Here is a 16232-nt window from a genome sequence, read left to right as displayed (position 1 = left end):
GGTCAATAGCAGTCTGATACTTGATCCATGGACAACCAACAAGACAACTCAAGCGTCTCCAGGTGTTACTGTATCCCAAAGTGTTCTTTACAGCTTAAGGGACCAGCATCCTAGGCAGCATCTCAGTGCCTTCCTGTTCAAGCAAGACAGCGTGGCCTCACAGGTGGCGCATTGGTAGTGCTGCAAGGAGATTGTGGGTTCGCTTCCCAGGTCCTCCCTAGTGTGGAGAGCGCTTTGAGTAGTGAGAAAAGTGCTATATAAATGTGAAGAATTATTATTATTATTATTATGTTTCCTCCTGTAGCCATGTCCCTTCTAGCTGCCAGCAAGCATTGCCCCCTTTGGCCTCTCTCTTTGCTTTCGCTGTGTCACCTGTCTTACACCATACTGAGGGTGTACTACATGCGTCCACCATCTGTGTCTCACATTTGTGCAGGTGGCCCACCTGATTCCCTTCTAGAGCACATAGCACACATTCAAGTTGTTCTAATCCTTAGTGGCATCTTAAGGACTTCTACTGTAGTCAGCTCTCTCTCTCTCTGTGAATTGCCTGGAGGAGATGGACACTGGATGTTGAACCTGATTGATCAACTCTAGTCTGAAACCAGATCTTCAGAAGCAATCACTAACTGATAGCAACATTAAAAGAACCAGCCAGTCCATGCTGAACATCAACTCATTCATGTAAACAGGGTGACAGAGCAATTACTGAAGTAATGACATAGGTTGGAATGCAACTCACAACCACCGTGGGAGGCTGTAATCACCATATAACCAATAGGAATGGCCATTTCAATATATGTGGATATTTAAAGTGGACTTAAAAGGGAGGCAGAAGGCTTGAAAGTGATGGGCTCCTGGTAGAGGACATAATAAGATCAGTTTCACTGCATACTTGTTTATATTTAGAACATTTTAAATTCCACAATTCTTTGAAGTCACTCACACATTATAATACTTTAAATTGTTACCAAGGTAAAAGTAAATCAACTAACAAAACTTTAAACTTACTGCCTAATTGTTGAATCATCTTACACTTCTTTACATCCATGTTTGTTGAAGCCATAACTGATCAAAGGGGCACCCTTTCAGATGCCCCTTTGCCACTTTATCTGCATGCCAAGGTAACCACACTCCTGGGACTATCTGAAGATTTTTGCAAGGATCTGTGCTGGAACTGTGACTCAATCTCCATCTCTGATTTACTTCCACATTCTTTGAGACAGTGATAGTGTGAGAGTGTGTGTTGATGTTCCGTCATCAACTGCTTCCTACTTTATGCTCAATTTTGCTGAATCATTGGCTTAGTCTGTAAGAACTGCAAAGGATTTAAATTATAAAGTCAAAAAGGAAGTGGCCAAAATGAATTACAAAAAATCTAAACAGATTGCAAACTCTTACAAAATGGAGAATTATTTTTTCAAAGATTTATAGAAAAATCTAATGTGTCCACCAAAACTTTTCCTCAAAGTGTGATTTTTGCGGTAAACACTGAAGAACTACAGGTGAATGTGTCAACATGTACAAAAACACAAAATAACTCTCTTTGCAGAGTAAACTCTGCTGCAGCCATTCTGCTCAAAATTAATCGGTTTATTTAATTTTAACTATGCTAACTGTGTGAAGTTTCAACTGGAGGAAGTCATTTATTTTAAGGTTATCATGCTTATAGACTCACATACATCTGAAAGTGGCTCAAAGTCAATGTCAGAACAGCATATGTAGGGAAGAAAAAAAGGAAGCAGACATTTTCTGTCTAATCTCCCATTTTATCAGTGATACATTTACTCCATTGCTCATGTTGACTTTGCTTGCTGTGTTCACTGAATGCTGTAAAAGGTTATTCGCTTTACAGATTGGAAGCAGTGTTACACCAGATGGTCATGTCCTTGGCATGTCAAGCCCTTGAAGCTGAAGTATGACAATGGCTAACAAACTCTAATACAGTATACCAGGGAGCTAACCTGCAAGGAATCTAAACTGAACAGACAAACGGTGGGTGTGCAACAAGCGCCAAGCGAAAATCTTAGAATCTGTGAGCTACCATGAAGAGCTTAGGTGAATAAAAACAACTGACTGCCTTTCTTCTGCAATAATTTTCTGTCAACGGTTTTCTTTGTGCTTATTTTACCTGAGACGCGTTGCCTTAATACAGACCTGTGTTTTATTTCAAAATCGATTCCCTGTCATCTTCCATTACTGATTGGGAATCCTTTTCCTTTCATCTCCTATAAAGGAAAAATATTTTGGTCAAATTTTGTCCCCAGCTTTCAAAGTATGAACCAATTCATTCTCCAAGGACCTCCAGGTAGCTCTGAACTGCTGGCTGAGATGCTTTGGGTAGAACAAAGCAGAATTCAAAACATGACGTAAATGAATGGTGACAGACAGTAATGGAATCAATGCTTTGAATTTAAAATCAATTTAAAATGTCAAAAAGCCTGTATGCAATTTCATGTTTATTTCTAAAGCCTTCAAAAAGGAAGAGAAAAAAATCATTTGTACTTGCTTGCTCCTAAAGTCTTATTATCTCTGTGTTGCCATGTCATCCAGATTTTCATCCATCCATCCATTATCCAACCTGCTATATCCTAACTACAGGGTCACGGGGGTCTGCTGGAGCCAATCCCAGCCAACACAGGGTGCAAGGCAGGAAACAAACCCTGGGCAGGGCGCCAGCCCACCGCAGGACGTCATCCAGATTTTTCCCTTCAATAATTTTTGTAGGCCTTCAACAATTTGTGGTAGAATGTTGCCACATCCATCTATGGTAGGAAAGAGGATGATGAGGAGGACAATGCTGTGGTCAGTTTACTCTTTGTTCTAATCACTGTGCACCGGGCATTTGCTTAGTAGGTAAGATCAAAAAAGCAAAAGTGGTTAACACAGAATTTATGCTTTACAGATTTAACTTGGATATGAGGCAGTCCTCTTTTATATAGTGGCCTGTACAGTTGCCCAAACCATAGACAAAACTACACAGAGATAGTCCCGGGTTCAAATACATGTTTGCTTTTTTTTTTTTAAACACAATAGCCTGAAAACATCTATGGAGAAACCTTCCTTTGCTTTCTTTTTCATTCACCTTCATTCCTCCCTGGCAGGTGTTGTCAATCTCATCTCCCGATTCAGGCTCTCTGGGCAAAATGGAGGGCTCCCTTGTAAACCCAATGTGGGAGTACTTTCAGTGCCAAAACCATTGTCAATGCTAACATCCAGGTCAGGCAGAACTGTCATATGGTCTGCACATGTATCTCCTCTTGCTAGGGCAACCCTAAGGAAACATAACTACCAAGCTGCTGTGTGGGCATCCATATGGGGCTCACCCGTAAGGAATATTGTACCTTTTGTTTTGAGGGGACAACCTGAGCATGGCAGGCAGAATCCCACCTGGGATAGGAACTGCTAACCTTCCCGGTTGGGATGCCAACATATTCAAATTGTCCATCCATTATTCTCGCCTCCTGGCCAGCTCCCTTTCTGACCTTCCATTATACTGGCCTTCCAGCAAGGTAAAGGAAAAAGGTCCATCCTGTCTGGGATGCCAGTCCAGCCATTACAAAATATATTTTGTATATTTATTAGCCATGGTACCTGTCAAAGACAGGTAATGGAATAAATAAAAATATTTGATATCTCTTGCTCTACATATACTTTCAGTGTCTCCTAACTGATGCTCCCTCTCTTGAGTGTGTTCCTGTAAAGCCTGCTTCTCAGACTCTGTCATTATTTTCAAGGCACCTTTCTCACCTCTTGTACTGTTGTACACTTGCTGTCTTTAACGGTGACTCTTGAAACATGCCTCATTTGTCTTTACTCCTCTGTATCCATCTCACACTCGCACTTTGGTCAGTTTAGCTTTGGTGACATGAAGAAAGTCAATCAGATTGCTCAGGACTGGACACACAGACTTTAGTGTTTTATTCTATCTACAGTATATCTATCTATCTATCTATATATATCTATATATATATATATATCTATATATATATATCTATATATATATATATATATATATATATATATATATATATATATATATATCTATATCTATATATATATATATATATATATATATATATATATATATATATATATATATATATATATAGCTGGCCTATCACGCTCTCCCTGAGGAGGAAGCCGCCCAATATCAACCTCCCGAAGACCGAAATATTTCAACACTATGGCGTAACCTCCGGTCAGCAGGCGAGGGAATGGCGTCAGTGGAAATTTGACCCCGACCGCCCGGCTAGAGACCTGGTATTTGAGTTCTGGGGCAAGCTCGGGCGCTGGCTAAGGCCAGATGTCAACCAGGCTCACTAGGTGGTCGAACAGGTAGCCTGCAAAGGGTTAGTCAATGCCATGCCGGACTATCTCGCCCAGCAGGTCCGGAGACATCCTTTAAAGCAGGGGTCCCCAACCCCCGGTCCGCGGCCCACTACCGGGCCACAGCCGTCTGACAGCCGGGCCGCGAGAGAACTGCCGGCAACGGCGACTCACTCAGACTTTTTAGAACGCTTGGCGGGCGGGGCTTTGCAGCGGCGCAGAGAGAGGAGAGAGACCGAGGTGAGAGACTATTACAACAAAGTATTTTTATGGTCCCGACAGTTTCCCCATATGACATAAGTCTATAGAAATCACGTTACTATGAAGTACATTCAACAGATGCTTTCATTACAACGAAGTGACCTTGAAATGCTTGAACGAATCATCCACAGAGCAGTTAGATCTGTGGTCGCAGCTCAGATGTGCACGTTTGCACAACGATCCCCAAACATAAACATTGTAAACAAAATCTCTTTCTTCGAACTTTCCTCGTACCGTTTTTTTTTTTTTTTTTGCTGTTTTTGTTGTCTGTGGTTTTCATTGATTCCTTTTGCTTATTGCTTGTCAACATTTGAAAAACATCCATTGGAATTTAACTCATTGTCACCCTCCTATAGAAACGGCAGACACGAAAAAAAGATTGCAGTGTTAATGTTTGTGATGTGCAGTCTGTTGGATTGGCAAATGTAAAGCATATGTCTTTGTTATATGCAAAAAAAAGAAGAAAAATCTCAGATTGCAAACGTATGCGAACTGCTTAATAACTTTAATAATAATAATAGAAATGTTATGTAAATTGTGCATAAAACTGCCCATACCCCCCCCCCCCCGTCCGGTCCGTGGAAAAATTTGCATCTACTAAAGTGGTCCTTGCTGTCAAAAAGGTTGGGGACCACTGCTTTAAAGGATATGAATGTTCTTCTGAGGTCCTAGAGTGCCAACTGGCGGTGACCCAACTCGGGGGGTCTGAGAAGCCACCTTGCGGGGTCCAACAGAGATGTGTTGCCACCCCTGAGCCCACCCATTGCATTGCAGAGGCTCCCACTAAGCCGAAAGACAGGGTGCCCACCCCGCCATGCTGTTTCAAGTGCGGTGAGGTGGGGCATATCCTCAGCACTTGTCCCCTCAGCCTCGAGCCGATGGACTGCAGCTGGACGAAGGGAGAGAGGTACTCTGTTGAACCCTCTGGCGCTCACCAATACGGGAGTGGTGTTGATAAATGTCCACTCAGTTGTGGCATTGTTTGACTCCAGGAGTAACATTACCACTGTTGCTCGCTGTTATGTTCTGCTGCGACAGTGGATGGCTCAAAGAAGAAGCGTTACTTGTGTGCATGGGGAGACCAGGTCTTACAGGTCTGCAAAGTGTTTCATAACCTGGAAGGGGAGTCCAAAACAACTGCTTGTCGCTGTGTTGCCTGAGCCCCCCTTTCCAGTTATACTGGGACAAGACTGGTCGGAAAGTAAACGCAGTAGATCTGCCACCACTCCTAAACCTAAGTTGGGTCTGGTTATGGAAGGTCAAGAGGCCCTCCCAACTGCTTCCACGCCGTGCTCCTCGGCAACTGATGATGACGTGGACGGTCAGGGGGAGCTCTCTTCGGTGACGGACCTCAACCCGGAAGTGCAACTGGATGAGGTTCCGGGTCGGATGGGTGCTACCCCAGACCAGACACCTGACCCGCTCGCCGGCATGGACTATCAATTTCGGTCTACGCTGGCGCCATTTAAAAGAGAACAGTGGAATGATGATTCCCTGAAGTTTGCCTGGAATGCCATCATGTCCTTGACGACATATCGTCAGTAGATTCCACTCCACCAGGACCCCACTTTGTTATGGAAAATGATTTGCTATATCGAGTTGCGGAACACAAAGGTGAGGTACGGAAGTTGTTGTTAGTTCCGCGGACCTACCGGCGAGAGGTATGCGAACTAGCTCATGCCCACCTCTTAGGCGCCCACCTTAGGGCTGAGAAAATGTTGGAGAGAGTAAAACTCCGGTTCTATTGGCCCAGGATCAATGAGGAGGTCCGACATTTCTGTCAGTCTTACCCAGTCTGTCAGCTACGTCAGATACCCAGGAGGGATTGCGCTCCTCTAGTCTCGATTCCCCTTATAGATGTGCCCTTTGAGAGGATCGGTGTTGATCCACTAGGACCCCTAGAACCTTCGGAGCGAGGGCATAAATACATATTGGTTATGGTCGATTATGCAACTCGATATCCAGAAGCGGTTCCCCTGCGAGCCACTAATACAAAGAATATCGCACGGGAACTAGTAGGGCTTTTTTCCAGAGTGGGCATAACTAAACAAGCCCTTACAGACCAAGGTAAGCCCTTTACTTCGGATACGTTCAGTGAGGTTGCCAAGTTTCTCTGCATTAAGCATCCCAAAACGTCAGTCTATCATCCCCAGACAGATGGATTGGTGGAAAGATTCAACCAGACCCTCAAACAGATGCTCCGCAAGGTAGTCAGCGCGGACGGTTGGAACTGGGAACAACTTTTACCCCTAGTGCTTTTTGCTTACTGGGAGGAGCCACAAGTCTCCACAGGGTTTTCCCCTTTTGAACTTCTGTATGGATGCCAACCCCGGGGCATTTTGGACATACTAAAAGAAGGTTGGGAAGGGGAAGCACTTCCCTCCACTTACATCCTAGAGTATATCGCACAGTTACGCGATAGATTAGAAAAAATGTGGCCCGTGCTTAAAGAACACATGTCCAGGGCTGAAGCAGCGCAGGCCTGGAATTATAACAGAAACTCCTCCCTGCACGAATTTCAGCTGGGAGATCGTGTAATGGTGCTTATGCCCACTTCTCACTCAAAATTGCTGGCCCATTGGCAAGGCCCATACGAGGTTAAAGAGAGAAAAGGGCTTGTTGACTATTTAGTGAGTCAACCAAACCGTCGACCGAGCGAGATGGTATATCATATTAACTTACTGAAGCCGTGGAGGGACAGGGAAGAATGCCCTCCTTCTGGACCCACCCTCTCCCTTTTCTCAGAAAAGGCCAAACTTAACCTCGACCACAATTTGACTCCCCACCAGCGACAGGAGCTCGAAAGTGCAATCCTGTCTGTCCTGGAAGTGGTCAGTGAAGCACCAGGCCGGACCTCACTGATTCAGTACGACATCATGATGGACCCGGGGGTGGTAGTCAGGGAACGACCTTATAGTCTCCCAGAGGCGAAACGTGCTGAGGTGGAGTTAGAGGTTCAACGGATGTTGGACATGGACATCATTAAAAAAGCCATAGCCTCTGGTCCAGTCCTATTGTCCTCGTATCTAAACCAGATGGGTCGTGGAGATTCTGTAATGACTTTAGACATTTTAATCAGGTCTCCAAATTTGATGCCTATCCCATGCCCCGAGTGGACGAGCTCCTTGAGAGGCTGGGGATGGCCCGTTACTTGACTACTCTTGACATGACAAGTGGATACTGGCAAATTCCCTTAATGGCATCCGCAAGAGAAAAAACGGCATTTAGCACCCCTAGTGGACACTGGCAATACAAGGTTGTTCCATTCTGGCTGTACGGGGCAACAGCAACCTTCCAGCATCTGGTAGACAGAGTGCTAATGTCCCACCAGTCCTATTGTGCTGCCTACCTCAATGATGTGGTCATCTTTTCTGGCACCTGGGAGGAACATGTACTGCAGGTTTATGCTGTCCTCCTGACGCTAGCAAAAGCTGAGCTGCGTATCAATCCCCGGAAGTGTTACTTTGGGTTGAACAAAGCCAAATATTTGGGCTACCTGGTAGGAAGAGGATTGGTGAAACCACAGTGTTCCAAAATACAAGACATCCTGGAATGGCCCCGTCTGATGGTCATGAAACAAGTGCAAGCCTTCTTAGGACTAGCCAGTTTGTACCTCGGTTTTCTGAGAGGGCCTCCCCCTTGACAGATTTGACAAAGAAAAGGGCCCCTTTGCAAGTGGAATGGAACGATTTGACGGAACGGGCATTCAGTGACTTAAAAATGGCTCTCACAACGGCACCTGTTTTGAGAACTCCTCATTTTTCTCTTCCTTTTCTCCTCCAGACCGATGCTTCGGACACAGGCCTAGGTGCCGTGCTGAGCCACCCCGTAATTTACCTGAGCCGGAAACTGTTGGACCGGGAGACAAGGTATGCAGCGGTGGAATGGGAAGCCTTGTCCATCAAGTGGGCGGTAACTCACCTGCTGGGCCAGGAGATCACCCTGGTGATGGACCATGCATGCCCTCCAATGGATGGTCCTTCACAGGGACTCGAACCCTCGGGGCACTAGGTGATTTTTGGACTTGCAGCCGTACAAGTTCACCGTCACTTATCACCGCGGTAACCTCCAGGCCAACGCTAACACTCTCTCATGGTTTCACAACCTCTCGGTTCGGGACGCCCGACCCGATGGGTCTGGGCTGAAGGGGGGGGGGGTGGCGGGGGGTGGGGGGTCATGTCACACATGAGCACATGGGCAGCAGCTTAAGGACTAGACGTGCACCGTCAAAATTCGTGCCAGGGGACAACAAACACTGACCATTATTTGCAGTATGCGGGGCTAAAAACCCCAAATCTTTATGCATTTGATTTGTATTTCTTACTATATATATATATATTATATATATATTAGGGCTACTGTTTGATTTAAAAATCTAATTACAATTGATCACAATCTAAATTAACTGCATATTAATAGTAATGTTATCAAAATGTTATCATTTCCTTCGAGCATATTAATATTTTTCTAAAAAGCAAAAATAACATTACTCTCTGAAGCAAAACAATTTTAATAAACACTTGCCTATGTATGTTAAATTATTCCATTTAGTTTATTGAACAGTTTTGTGTAACAGAAACAACTGAATAAATAGTGAAACACTAATCAGTTAACAGCACAAAGGTTTCTTTTAAGCCACATCACAGTGCAAATTAGTCTAGCACATTGGTTCTGTCAATAGTGATGTCTTTAAAATGATATAAAAAGGAAAAATAAGACATTATTGATTTTTTCAGCCAATTGCTTAAGTACACCAGTTTATTTGCATTGGTCATTCAAACAATGCTCGTTTTTTATTAACAACATACTGTATCACCAGAAAAAGAAAGCAAACGTCCACAAGGAACCAGTGTCAAGAAATGTTACTTTAAAATTAACTGAGTTACATTACTTATTACTTACAAAAAACTAACTGCTGTATATATGTAACTAAATATGCAAGTAAAGTAACTAAATATGTAATACAGTTACTTATCGATACAAACAGTGCATTACTTTTGTATTACTTTTCCTTGTAAAAGAGATATGAAACTTTTACCAAAATAAATCTATTCCCTTGAACAAAGAGAAAAACGAATATCCATTACTAGTCCATTCTGGGTCAGGATGATAACATAAAGCAGGATTCAATGATATTTATTTTATTATGCAGTTTTTAGTGTTCCTTATTTTAAATCTTCATTATTTCTTGGGATATCAGTTTTAACACTGGATGCAATTAAAAAGAGCATTTTAAATTTAAATGCAGTGGTCAACCAATTCTCAATTAAGAATAATATATAGTGACCAGTAGGAGGTGCTGCAGCACCCCAAACCACAGAAACAGAATCACACAGACACAACTCGCAGTCCCAAGTGCTGCACTGTTCATTATGATAAATTACCTTACAAAAGGCTCCTTAAATAAACACAATCACCATTTCAGATCTTTTCCTGCTTGTTTCTTCTCCACTCTTCCCAGGTGAGTTTTATTCATCCTCCACACCAGACTGCACCTCACCTGGATGAGGTCAAGTGGCTCCTTTTATCATAGACCCTGGAGTACTTCCAGTGCTAGGGCATAGCCCGTTGGAAGCACGTCGGGGTCAAACTGAAGTTCCACAAAGTAGGGATCAAATATCCTTGTAGCATCCACGGAACCCAACAAGGCTGCCTTATAGGACTCCAGTTCACAGCATGCCTTGCAGGTATCCGCAGAGGTAGCGTCACCCAGGAAGACTGACCCCTAGCCAGAGGCGGCCTTAGGGGTATGCGGTGCCTAGGGCTGACCAACCCCACGTGGGGCTGGTTACGTCAAACTCTGTTACCGGTATGTGTGGGCTGTATAAACTTGCATGCAAATTTAATAAAAATAATGTGAACATAGACTGGATTTTCTCATTACAGTATTCAGCTACATTTTTGCAAGATAACATGCAGACTTTATCAAAATATAATGATATAATCTATTAAAAAACTGCAATTCATAATTCATGACAATACCATGATGCGGTGTCATGCAGAAATTAGCAGGGCCTCTTCTAGAAAAGTAACCAAATTGCAAGTATATTTGGAGTTTCGATATGCAGGATGTCATAGTCATAACTCACGTTGATGTCATGTCAGCCGGTTATCATTAGCGATACATGTTTTTGTGCATTAATATTCGGACATGTTTATGGCCTACAAATAAAATGTGAGTTTCACTGTTTTGACAGGAAGTGTGAAATTAACGTAGAGGTATCATCATGAAATCTCTTACCGTTTTCCAGGTTCAGAGACGAAAATCCACGAAGATGTCTAATCTGGATGCAGTGTCTTTTTCTATAGATAGGAGAAGCCAACCCAGCGACTAATGGGCTATACCTAATTTAGGAAGGGATTATACTGGTGACCCTTTTCGGGCAATGAAGGAATGTTTTCAAAGACGTACATGTATGGAATTTAACCTTGAAGAGGGATTTTAAAAGGGTTCACCTTAGAAGCATCTCAAATATATACAGTATATAAACATATACTGGAGAATATAACTTGACAAATCCGCTCGAACGGGACACACAGTCCTCAAAAGCAGGGCCCAACTTAGGTGTGGGGTTTGGGGCGGTCGCGCCACTTGCCACCCCTAAACGCCACTCTTGCCCCTAGCATGACGAGGGAGTTAAGTAGCCCTGTCAGGTTGTCTCCCACTGTCCCTTCATCCTACTGGTCTCCTGGACAGGTAAGGGTCTTTGATTCACTCCGGCCAGGAAGCAATGTGCCTATCTGCAAACTAGCACGTTTTAAAAGTCTCCTGGCAAAGGCAGGTGAACATCTTGCCTTTTTTTTGTGACCACTCAGTGTCATGGCCTGATGATGATACTCCACCTTATGTTACTTACTTGCTTGGACTATGTAGGAGAGATACATAACCACTCCAGTTTTGTCAAAATTAACATGCACTGTTTTCGGATGGATCAATTGAACAATTAATGCTATCATTAAGATTTTCTGCATATTTTCCTTAAAACAAAACAAAAAAAATTCTTTTTGTCTTATAGCTCTGGATAACTGGCCTTGATTAATTTTTCAGTCTTGAGTTTGCCCATTTTTCCTGGGCTTGTGTAGGCTTTTCTCATACACCCCAAATTGTTCAGGCTACTTAAACTGGTAATGTGAGTGTGGATTTGGGAGCATAAGTGTGCTCTACTCAGGACATACTCCGACTTCACATGTCCCAAAAATAGGATACAGTGAGTTCACAAAATGGATGGAGAGAAGAATGATTATATACTGTGCATACTAGTAGGTTCTTCTTAATGTCTAGGCATATGCCTCATTTTTAATGTTGGGGAAACCCTGGTTAGCCTATAGAAACAGAAGTCTGAGAACTATGATCACTGACTAATTGTATAGTAGAAAAGACCATCACAAAACAGCCATGTGATACACTGAAAACTGGAGATCCTCAAGCAAACTCTCACAGTCAGGAAGGAGCAAGCGGCCATGTCACATAAATAAAGAGGGTGACTAGAAGAACAGGGTGTGGCCGCAAAATTATACGCTAGCTGTTATTATTACATTATTTTAATGATCCTTCGATCAACTGGAAAACTGTCACTAGAGAAGAGGTGAATGTGAATGAAAATTACAATAAATCAGATATGTGATGATAATAATACGATACATATGTCTTCATAAAGCATTGTGCTTCTTTGATTAAACAGGTCTTATTAGAGCCCCTCTAATAATAAGCTATTACTCTGTGCTGAAATCATTTTTTGTCTTCATTACTAGCCAAATGAATTCGGCTGTCTGCACGTAATTGCATCATTTTAGGATATAAACAGGCGTGATGACTTGTGCTCTACTCTAGAAATCTTGAAGTTAGCGCAGACAGAGCTGATGGGAGTTTTTAACTTGTCCGTTTATTTGTGTGGGTTTTCCCAGGGGAGCTCCTGTTTCCACCCACAATCATTCTGTTAGGAGGATTGGCAAAGCTCAGTGGTTCTGTGTGCCCTTCAATAGGCTGGCATGCTTTCAGGATTGAATGCCACCTGGCGCTTGGCTCCTCGTTGCCCACTATTAATATGGATGCGCGATAGTGGCTGACTATTGTGTTAATCCTTAGGCATTTATGTGGCAATTCGACAGCTTCAATGCTGTATGCTGTATGTAAGATGAGACTGATGAACCTGCCCCAAGTGTATTAGAGGTTTTTAGAGGTTTCCAAGCTGTCCACCAGAGAGTGAAGGGATAATAGATTTAGGATAATCTATGTATTTGTATCCAATCGTTTCATTGTTTGAGCCTCTGTGTCTATGTTCATAGTAAAATAACAGTTATTAATTATAAACAAGATTTATAAACTTTTTAATAGGTTTCCTTAACAAATTTTTGGTCTTGGCTGCTGTAAAACTACACTTGGAGTCAATAACATATCTGTTGCACTGCTATTATATATTTACTGCTTCCATGTCTCTGCTCTCTCACCTAAACCTTTGTCTTTTCAGTAGATATGTTACTACCAATTTCTACATCGCTACATTCATTTTGCGCTGATCTTTTAAATTATTTATTTGGAGAGGTTCTAGATCATTGTGAGCACTCTGTAGATGATATTGATCTGACCACCACAACATGAAGGAAAATGCAGTATCGCTCCTTCTTGTTAATGGGAACCCAAGAGGAGCAATGGCTGTTGTGCCGTGAGGTGCCTATCAGAAACTTCTCATCTTCTGATTGGGTTGTGAATTTGGGGCTGCCAGATCTCTTCCAGTTTCCATTTGCCTTTAGATTGCATAGGACAGGGGCTCCCAACCTTTTTTGACTTATCCCATATGTCAATAACAAATTGCTATACAGACCTACTACCAGTTAAGCACATGTAACAAAACTATACAAAACAAGGAACTTTTACTATGGAAAAAATAGACTGCTCATAATAAATAAATAAATGAAACTCATTCTAGGCCTAGTGAGACTGTTGGGTTTGGATGTTCTTACTCACAGTTTGTTCACGCTGGGTTGCAGCTGGCTTAGGGACGATCTCAAATGTTTTTCTACATTTAGATGTGCTTGGGTTTCCAGTGCGTTCCATTTTCATTCATTTCTGAGATTGCTCCAAAATTCTGACAGGGGAATGGCAGAGAATTGCATTTTCAAACTTCCATTATTGGCTACTTCAATTAATTCCTCAAATCATGACAATCATCTTCAGTTGTGGACTCAAATGGATTTCTGATCCAGTTTAAATGATGATTTCCCAGCTCTGGGAAATAGTCGCTGAATTATTCCTTCAGGTGTGTCAGATGTGATAATATCATAGGCAGGACTATGTCTGTAGGCACATTGGATGTTCCAAGCTCCTGGTGAACATTACAGTATATCCTTTGTTTAGCTTTTTCTCCCAAAGTCTGATATTTTGCATAAATGCACAAACTTTATCTTGCAACTTAAGTATGCTGTGATCATGGCCCTGCATGGTCTGATTTAAGCTATTTAAAAGTTGAAATATGCCGGCCAAATACACCAGCTTCAGAACTCATGACTGGCTGTCAAAGCATTTGGCAAATTGGTAGTTACCAGACGAGAGAAATACATGCAGCTCTTTACTGATATCAAACACACGTTGTAAAACTGCCCTACAAGACAGTCACCAGAGCTCAGAATGCAGCAGATGTCTTCAGTATCCTCTCTGAAACTGTTGCTTGTGGTGTCCAAGTGCTCGCTTGTTTCACAAACTTTGGAAAAAGTCAACATATTTACCAACATCAGCTGGATGCTTTTGTTTTAGATGTCTTTTCACTTTAGATGGTTTTAGACATTCGTTTGAAGGAATTTCCTGACAAAGAACACATTTGGGGTAATCAAGGCCATCTTTTTTTCTTAGCCAGCACAAACCCAAACTCTATGTATGAAGCTTCATACTTCCTAGATTTAGATTTTGCTTTAGAATATGACTCATTTGATGAATTTAAAGAAGGACTACAAGATGTTTTTTCTTTGTAATGTTTCTTTTTCCTTTTTAGAAAATGGTCCATCATTACATATGTTTTAGCATTCAACACACTATGTCTACCTTGCTGTGAACCGTTTTAATGCCACAATGCAACGTTTGTACGTCTATGGTAGCCTTAGACTAGCATTTGAACAACACATTTATTAACAGACGTAATTGGCAAGTGCACTAACGAAATGACAATGCTATTATTAAAATATAGGTGAACTACACAAATGCTTTATTATTTCAGACATTTTAAATAATAAAATCATATGAGTTTTATTCTCCCCATTTTGCCGTGGACCCCCTGACATATCACTGGGCACCACTGGTGTAGGACATCCCACTGGGTGTACTCACTGACAATGGCTTTTTTATTATTTTTTTTTTTTTTTTACAATTTCTCTAAATGAAAGGCCTACACTTCTAATCGTAATAACGCTCTGTCTCATTTCATTTATTAATTGCCATTTTCTTGGCATTACCACTGGAATTTACAACTTTCTACAGTGTAGTAGTGTCCAAGAAGCACTTCAGAGAGTGTAGTAACACAGTCTGTTCCAACACTGCTTTAAGACAGACAGACAGACAGACAGAGGGTTTTTAAGTAATCAACAGAAGTTGGGAGACCTGCGCAAATTGTTTACTTCAACTTGCAAGGTTTAATTTGCATTAATTGCTGCAGCACATCTGTAGGTCGTAACCTATTAGCTGTTCCCTGAAGAAGGCCCATTTGTAATATTCTGATATTTACTTTTTTCATTTTTTGCTAACCTAAACTTTAAATGTAAACCTCTGGGTGGTTACTGCTTACATTTTCAGCATTTTAAGTCATTCATTGCATTTCAACTAAATTTGAAGAAAAACTGTAAAAACTATGGTGTTCTAAATCTTTTGACTAATAGCATACATACAGTATTATACGGGTCTGAAAAATACCCACAGAAAAGTTGCAGTTGGGGGCAATGTGTGCTTAAGGAGGTTACGGAGTGTGTGTATAGAAATGCTTGAAGCATATGTTCTCTACACACAGGGGAAATTCCTAAAGACTAGAGGCCAGCAAATATCATTCTGTTGTATATAAAGGGTGATTGGGCCAATCCAAGTAATTATTGACCAGTAAAATTAACACGCATCACAGATAAATTAATGAAGGTTGTTAATAAAGAAAAGATCGAGCAGCACATACAGACTTGAAAAATGGCAAAAAAATTATATTTTGCATGGTTGGATCTTAACAAGGTTCCAAGTAGAGCTTCAACATGCAACAAGAAGAAATGGGAGTGAGACAAAACATTTGTTGAGCATTCAATTTAATGAAAACAACGATTAAACTGAAACAGGCTGTTTTACAGCTGATCAAAAGTTTAAGACCACACCTCCAAAAAAACCCGTAAACCCCCCCAAACAGAAATCAAACTTCCAAACATGAACTCAGTACTGAGTAGCTCCACCGTTATTGTTGATCACTTCAAAAATTCGTTGCGGCATGCTTGATGCAAGCGTTTCCATGAGGTGAGTGGGAACATTTCTCCAAGTGGTAAGAGCCACTCGCAGAAAGTTCAAAACGACACATTTCAGACCTAAGCATATGGGCATCATTTATACAGTCCTGATCAAAAGTTTAAGACCACTTGAAAAAGCAGGATGGGCCAAAAGAGTGATGTTATTCTCCTGGAAGAAG

The sequence above is a fragment of the Erpetoichthys calabaricus genome, chromosome 4 (genome assembly GCF_900747795.2).
Source record: "Erpetoichthys calabaricus chromosome 4, fErpCal1.3, whole genome shotgun sequence".
NCBI classification, from domain to species: Eukaryota; Metazoa; Chordata; class Cladistia; order Polypteriformes; family Polypteridae; genus Erpetoichthys; species Erpetoichthys calabaricus.
Note: the sequence above shows the minus strand (reverse complement) of the source record.